This window comes from Tuber melanosporum (genome assembly GCF_000151645.1).
Source record: "Tuber melanosporum whole genome shotgun sequence assembly, scaffold_11, strain Mel28".
Lineage (NCBI taxonomy): Eukaryota > Fungi > Ascomycota > Pezizomycetes > Pezizales > Tuberaceae > Tuber > Tuber melanosporum.
Window position 1 is genome coordinate 1,173,495 of NW_003298766.1, and position 8,727 is coordinate 1,182,221.

Here is an 8,727-nt window from a genome sequence, read left to right on the forward strand (position 1 = left end):
GAGAAGCTGATAGTCAACTTAGTTGCTATTCATTTGATTTTCAACAGGTAGTAGAAATTCCTAAAATACTACAGCAGCCTTCTGAGTGGTACTATTGGTCACCCTTTAAGCTCTATGTGCTTGGAATTGTTGATGATGGGATTGAGCAACATTATCATACTATGCATACAGAAGCACAGCAAGGCAAAGGAGCAAATCAGGTTGTATCTCTACTACATCTCTTTCTAACATCTATTAACAAGCAGAAACCTGATATACATTTATGGGCTGACAACTGTGGGGGGTAAAACAAAAACAAAACTATGTTATGGTATCTTTGTTGGTTTGTTGTCACATAGAACATAAGTTCAATTACTTTAGGATTCTAGATCAAAGGTCATACACGTAATAATGTTGATCATGGATTTGGAACTGTTAAGCAAAGAGCAAATAGAAGTCCAGTATGAGTTCCTGAGCAGTATGCAGCACTTGTTGACTCAGCAGATAAGAATCAGAAGATTAAGGCCATTCGCCTCTTTGATGATCTTTCAGGTACTGTTTTTAGAGATTGGGAAAAGGCACTGTCAGCATATTTGAAGTTGCTAAAGGGTATTCAAAGTTTTCAGTTTTTTCAGTTTAGTTCTATATCTCCTGGTATTGTTGAAGCCACAAGACTACCAGATCAACCATGGATAAAGTTTAATCTTTGTAAACAAGGATTCAATCTTGAGTCCTTTTGTCAGATTTCTCCATCACCAATACCAGATACTGGTCTTAACTCAGAAAAGCGTCATGATCTTTGGCACAAGTATTCCTCTTATGCTCCATTGGAGTATCAAAAGCAGTGGTTGTATTCTGAACCTCAAGATGAACTAATCACTGCTGCTAGAGAAAAGAAAAGCCTACGAAGTCAGAATGTATGAAAGGCCAAAGCTGGACTGGATGAGAGTATTCATGAGACAAATGAGACAGCTGGTGAAAATGAAGATGGTACATTCCAAGAGGTTAGTACTTCACCAGTTAAATGCAGAGGGCGTGGACGTCCCCCTAGTACTAAAAATAAAAGAAGAAAGTCATGATTCTGTATTGTTAAGCTTACCACTGGCCAGTATGAGCTCAGTCATATTTTACTCCTATAATTGTATAATTGACAAAATTAAAACATTCCGTTTTTGAAATTTTTTTATCCTAGCTATGTAGAGAAAGCAATTTTAATGCTATCTATATTAATCAAAGATTAGATTCTCACATTATTGGATTTGTATTAGAAAATGTTTCAATAAAATCACTTATAGAACTTCTCGAGAGTGAAGTGATTGCTATGCAAACTTTTAAGGCTAATAACTCAAAACCAGGTTTAAGGTGTCTGGCCAATTTTCGCATATTAGCACCCATATAGAGTATTACAACTAGGTCCAAGGATACATAGTAGTTGTGGGAATTATATCCAGTACTAAACAATAACTAAAGACCTATTACCTAGAACAACCAAGAGTTGCCAACCGAGGTATTATTTATCAATCAAGTAGAATGGCTTCCTGTGAATTAGTAGGAAGTCATACAAAGGATATCTGTTTATTAAATCAAGAGTTATTAAGGTTTAAAGATGGTGACCAAGAAAGATTGTATCTATGACTACTCCTGTAGATACAACCTGTGAATGAAACTGATTATTTCATCAATAGGGAAAACACTTGGAGCCAACACAGTTCAGCTTGAAAACTAAGCCATAAGACTAAAAATCGTATAATTATTATTGGAAACAGAATAATTCAAGTTTCCAATTGGCAAAATTGTAATTACCGAAGAAGATATAATGGTTTTCAGGGTTTCCTAGTATTCGCACTTTGGAAGAACACCCAATATTATGAGTTTTAGTAAAAAAAGTACATAATTTGTATGAGAGATAGATGTAGTCCGCAAACACTCAAATACGGAATATAAATATTGAAATGTCTCATAAGCTTTTAGACACTATCAAGCAGTGGAGAAGATACTTTAAAAAATTTTCCTAGACAAATCTCCATCTATAAAACGGATCTCAATTAGCCTAGAAGCTTCTGAGTTTATACAGATTGTCTCTCCCTAACGGGAAATAGGTAAACTGAAGGATACTGAATGAGGCATAGTGGGATTTAGCAAGATAGATATCATAACAAAAGCAATATCTGAGAATTGGAACCAGTAGTTAGGCTGCTACATAGATCAATGGATCAGAATACACACTAGTATGATTTAGCAGAAATACCTAAGTAAACTCTTATGACCCGCACTATACTAGCCTACAAGGAATTAAACAAGTTCAACCCTACCTATGAATTCCTGAAGCAAATTATTAAAGTCATTCTTAGAAATAAAGAATGGCTTAAGAGAAGAAATTAGTTATAGAAGTTACAGGACAATGGTAAACCCTTCGCAAAGGACTAGACACTGTCTGATGAATTGATTTATTACAAGCAAAAATTATTTGTACCAAAAAACTAGGACCTTTTTACCACAATAGCTAAAGGATATCATGATACTAAGATAGCAGGACACTTCAGATAAGAAAAGACTCTCAAGATTATCATGAAAGACATCTATTGGAAAGGCCTGACAAATTGGGTAAATGATTATATGCAGTTATATGACAATTATCAACATAATAAATCACGACACCATGTAAAATACAGTCTACTTTACCTACTGTTAATATCTTATACAGTGTAGGCATCAATATCTGTAGACTTTAATACACAGTTACCACAGAGTCAAGGATGTACCCAAATTATGGTAGTAGTTGACCAGTTTACAAAAATGGCCCACTTTGTCAGATTGGAACAAAGAGCTACAGGTAAAGATGTGACTACAGCCTTTGTAAAGAAAATATGGAAGCTATATGGCTTAGCATCAGAAATTATCTTGGATATGGACTCAAAGTTTACAGGAGAATCTTGGAGGCCTCTGTATAAAATATTGGATATAAAAAGAAGGATGTCTACAGCATACCACCTGCAAACAAATGGATAAACTGAGTGAATCAACCAAGTGCTGGAAGGTTATTTGTGAAGCTTTGTCAACTATAATCAGAACAACTAGTACCAACTGTTCCCCCTAACTGAACATACATACAACAACTTAGCAACCAAGACATACAGAATAACTCATTCTATGCAAACTACAGGTTCTATCCACAGACTAAATGAATGAAAGTGTGTGAGGTGTAAAATCTAGGAATAACGCTTTATGCAAACTGGATAAAAACAATATATGAACAAGCACAGTAATCACTAGAATAGATATAAGAAGATATGGCCAAGTATTAAGATAGAAAGGCCAAGAAACAACTAGACTTCAAAGTCCATGATAAAATAATATTAAACACAAAGAACATTTGTACACATTGGAATTCAAAAAAACTAAGACTTTATTTAGTTACACTGGGTCCATTTTGGACCGTTCCAGTGTGAAATGAGAGAACCTATAGAAACAGTTGCTCATTTGGCTGCACCATTCACTAGTAGCAAGTATATGAAAATAGAGGAAAGTTTTTCACCCTAGATCCTCTTGAAGAAATTTTACTAGTGCTTCAAATCCTTCTTGAATTGGAACTTTCAACACTACAACACACTTTCCAAGTTCAGATCTCTTCTGGGTCCCCCCCCCTCTAGCTCTCAGCTCTCCCTGCTCTATGTACCAGTATCCCCCAGCTCCAACTCCTGGCTCCTCCAGCTGTCGCTGGCTGCTCCAAGTCCCTCTGCTACAGCTTGCTTTTCCCCCTCCCACTTCTAGTAGAAACTTTGCGAAAAAACTCTGGTTGTAAGCCGAATGACATTACAGACCAACCAGATTGCTAGGATTACAATCTGGACTCGTCGTTGAATGATGGCAGCATGGATGCAATTATTGTCGACTTGTGTACTTCTGATAGAATTGTTGGATATAGGAATTAAAGATGCGTTATTGATAATATTATATCATAAAAGATTTATTCTACCAGATAATAATATTATAAATATTTACATGTAATAATTCTGCATAGCAACCATTGTGTTAGGACTGTATCTGAAATGGACAGTCAATGGCTTTTACTGTTGCAAAACGGCTATTCAGTTCTTCTATTTTGGAATAGACAGTGAATGGTCATTTGTATATAAAAATGAAATAAGCCTAGTGCAACTAAACAGGACATAAGTCTTAAATTTTATAGACCATTCATGATCTTGGAAAAATGAGGGAACCACACCTTTAAGCTCAACATTTCAGAACAATGGAATCTACACCCAGTATTCTACTTTTCTTTGTTAGAATCTTACAAGGAGTCAGTATGCACAGACCAGTGACAACCTCCCAGGGAGCCCAAGGATATTAAAAGCGACTGATGATAGGAGATAGAAAAAATTATAAGAAGCAACTTACTATTAGGTAGAGACAATCTTTAGAGACTCAGAGTCATCTAGGTCAATCATGATTCATTTAGTAGACAGAGATTTGTCTAGGAAGACTCCAAGGGTTCCTCATTTCGTTTATAACTACTAAGAGTAAGGTAAAATAGAATCGAATCATAAAAAGAATATTATATATTGTTAAGATCTCTTCTATATTGCTTGATAGTGTCTAAAATCTAGAGAGGTACAGTCACTCAGCAGAAAGTGTTCGTGAAACCGATCTCAGATGACTAAGCTGTCTCACCAAAATGCCACCTTTCAACGAAGTGTAAAGTTGATCATGAGTGTTCACCTGTCATGAATGTGGCTTGGCACGGAAAAGGTTTTTACATGACTCATGATTATGAGTCATAGGTATGTTATAGTTTCACACATATGACTTGTTTTGGTCATATGACTTACTATGTTATGATTTGTTATATTTCGTACATGACTCGATTATGAGTCATGGGACATGCACCTGGCGAGTATACCTTGCGAGTATGCCTTGCGGGTATGCCTTGTGCATATGATTTATATTTTGCACATGACCTTATTATGAGGTCATGGGTTTCATGCATGTGACTCAGTTGAGTCATATGACTTGTTTATTGCGTTATGATTAGTTTATGAGTTTTTGTACATGACCTTGCTATGAGGTCATGGGTTTTAAGCATGTGACCACTTGGGTCACATGATTAGTTTGTTATGATTTGGTTTTGCACATGTGACCACTTTGGATCACATGATTACAGGTGGGAAGAACACTATATAAGGAGGCCGATGCGGCCAAGGAGAATAGGTTCTTCAGGCTTTGTTCTAAGTACTTTTCCTACTTATTACTTTAACGAATATAAAATACCTTTACGCTCTTTATCTTTATTACAACGTTATTGTTACACTAAGGAGAACTCTTCATGAAGAAGAGTTAGAGAAAGATTACGATAGGAGTTCTCGATAGAAGACAAAGGTCTTGTACTATTGGTAACTTAGACAGAAGCCTAGTGCTATCATAAAACTAAGGAAAGAAACAGAAGAAGAGAAGTATCATTCCCCGTCGCCAAGAACTAACCATCCAAGGAGGGATCATTACATCACCCTATCGCAACCGTGACCATTCACAAATCTACATCCACCAAAACCTCCTTTACCTAATTAATTAATTTATTAATTTCCTCTACCTTTTTTACCAATGGTTAAGCGTTCTGGAAATACAAAGTATGCTGTAAAAAAAAGACCTCTACCTAAAACCACCCAAAGAGAAATGAGACTTGCAGAGAAGAGTATGATAATTGACTTTTTCTAATGCCTCCAGAACATTGCCTTAGTGGCTCAAATTATTAGACACCCATGGACAACAGTTAAGAGCTTTCTTGTCCGGGCATGTAAATGTCAATCTCTTGAAAATCTCCCTCGCATCAGTCATACTCCCATTTTGAGTGGTCAACAGCATCGTACAATTATACAGGCAGCCAAGTCCAACCGGAAAATGACCAGATGCACCTTCAGGGATCGCTATGCACCCAGTATTTCTCTTGATACTGGTAACTCTTTGTGCTATCCAGAGTGACTGGATATGATTGCTTACTAAATTTGCCTGCATAGTGGACTGTGTACTCAGAGAAGCAAACATTAAAAAATGGATAGCCAAGTCAAGACCTACGCTAAAGCCTGATCATGTGACTAAGAGATTGAGATGGGCTACAACTCATAGGAACTGAACAGCTGAGAATTTTGAAAGGGTAATTTGGAGTGATGAGTGAAATGTGGAGAAATCCAAGGATCCAAAGCAACAATGGGTATTCAGAGAACCTGCAGAGAAGTAGTTGGCTGATTGTGTACACCCAAAGGAGAAGGATAAGGGAATCTAGTTTATGGTTTGGGGATGCTTTTGGGGTAAAAGAAAAGGTCCATTAGTTCCTATTACTCAAACTATCAATAAGATCAGGTATGTTAGACTTTTATGAAGATATCTTTTTCCTGTTATTTATCAAATAATTTCCTTTGGTATACAACTTGAAGATGTTCTTTTTCAGCAAGATAATGCTCCTGTTTACAAGGTATATAGTGTTATAGATTGGTTGGAGAGAAACAGTATTGAGGTTGTGGACCACCCTCCTTATTCCCCTAATTTAAATCCTATTGAGCATGTATGGATTGAGCTTAAAAAGCAATTGCACCAGCAGTATCCAAGGATTGCAGATACTCTAGGAGGAAAAGAGGCTGTTAGGAGAAGACTTGCACATATATTACTATTAGTTTGGGAGACAATTCCTGAGGAGTTTTTTGAGAAGTTGTGGAAATTAATGCCTGATAGGGTGGCTGCAGTTTTAGAAGCAAAGGGAGGTTATAAAAAATATTAGCTAGTTTAATTTATAGCAGGTCAATTGACCATTGAATGTTGAGAGGTGCCAGTAGTGGTTGATTGTAAACTTGAACTCCCGTGCGCACACCCCAGTTGATAACCCCACCAGCACTGCCCTACCATATAGCGCAACTGCAATTAAATATTGTCTCAGATCTTAAACACTTCTGCTGAGTGACTGTACTTCAATATTTATATTCTGTGTCTGAGTATTCGCAGACTACATCTATCTCTCATATAGGTTATGCATCTTTCTAACTATTACTCGCAACATCAGGTATTTTTCAGAAGTACAAACACTAGAGAAACCTGAAAACCATCACACTCTTTTCACAAATTTAATATTTTGCCAGTTGGAGAACTGTGCTGTTTCTAATAGTAATTATCTAATCTTTGAAGTTCTTAGACTTATAGACTAGTTTTCAAGTCAAACTGTATTGGCCCCAATAGTTTCCCTTATTGATGAAATTATCAGGTTCATCCATGGATCGTGGCTGTAGGAGCAGTTATTGATGTAACCTTCCTAGGTTGTCAACTTTAAACCTCCATAACTCCTGATCCAATCTACAAATATTCTCTAGATGACTTCCTACTAATTCACAGGAAGCCACTCTATCAGATTGGCAGGTAATCCCTCAGTTGGCAACTCCTGATTTTCTTAGGTAACAGGGCTTTAGTCATTATCTGGTATTGGTAATAATTCCCACAACCATAAAGGATTCCTTAACCTAATTGCAACCCTTCAAAAAGTTCTTTAGCTTCTTCAGCAGTGCTTCCTAGGACTTCTAAACTCATCTAATTATCATAGATTGAATGAGAATGTGTTAGCTCTTTATAGAGATTCTCTCATATTCAATATTATATCTTTGTGCAAAACCTTTCATTACTAATGGCTTAAGCCAAAGATTTCCCATCTTTGAAGCCTAGTAACTCTTTGAATAGTTGACAGATTTACTCTGTTCCACTTTTCAGATCTAGTCAAAGGTCCCCTCTCATATATCCTACTAACAGAATCCAGTCAGATGGACTGGAATAACATATACGGTGTTATTCTGACACTTTCAATTCTGTAGCATTAATGTTACAGGATGCAACTAAAATAGATATGTATGATGACGTTCAGGCCCATAGGGGGGCCAGAGGGGGGTGTTGGAGACCAGAAATTCTGATTCCAAGTGGGGTTACCATACTTAGAGTGGTTCTTAGGTAGCAGATCCTAGTACTTCTAACACTAGAAGATCAAAGTACTACAATAAGGTCAATAAGTTTTAGTTGTCAGGAATGTATTTATGCTTTATATCAGGACTATCTTATAGACTTCTATAATATTGCAGGTAATTGTTAAAATCTTACATCCTACATCATTAATATCACATTCCTCTATAACTAACCAAATGCAATTAGTGTTCTATATTCTAAAATAGACCCAACGTCTTAACAGCTTTGGGAAAAATCTTTTACTTGTAGACTTGGCAGTTCTTTTACTCAGTCACTGTTGTATTTCTCTATATCACATCTAATCTAATATGTACTGAGCAGCACCTATAAGACCTGCTATCTCATCTGGTAAGAATGTAAGATCTGATAATGGTGATGGTAGATATAGAGAGGGAAATTTCTGAGCATGCATGTGATGTATGATGAGATGTGCGGTTGGGTGTATTTATGAGTACATTCTCAGATAGGGTCGAGAAAAAAACTCCACACTCATATGTGCCAAGCAGTTGCACCAAGGAGCACTATCTCATCCCATCTCATAAGAATATAAGATCTGATAATAATGATGGTTGAGGCATCGGGAAAAATTTCTAAGCATGCATGTGATTTATGATGAGATGTGCAGTTGGGTGTATTTGTGAGCACATTCTCAGAGATGGTCAAGAAAAAAAACTCCATACCTGCTGTTCTCTATAAAATATACTCTCTTCCTTCTGACTCTCTTTCTCCTCAATCCCCTTTTCTATCCCTTCAAAAGTG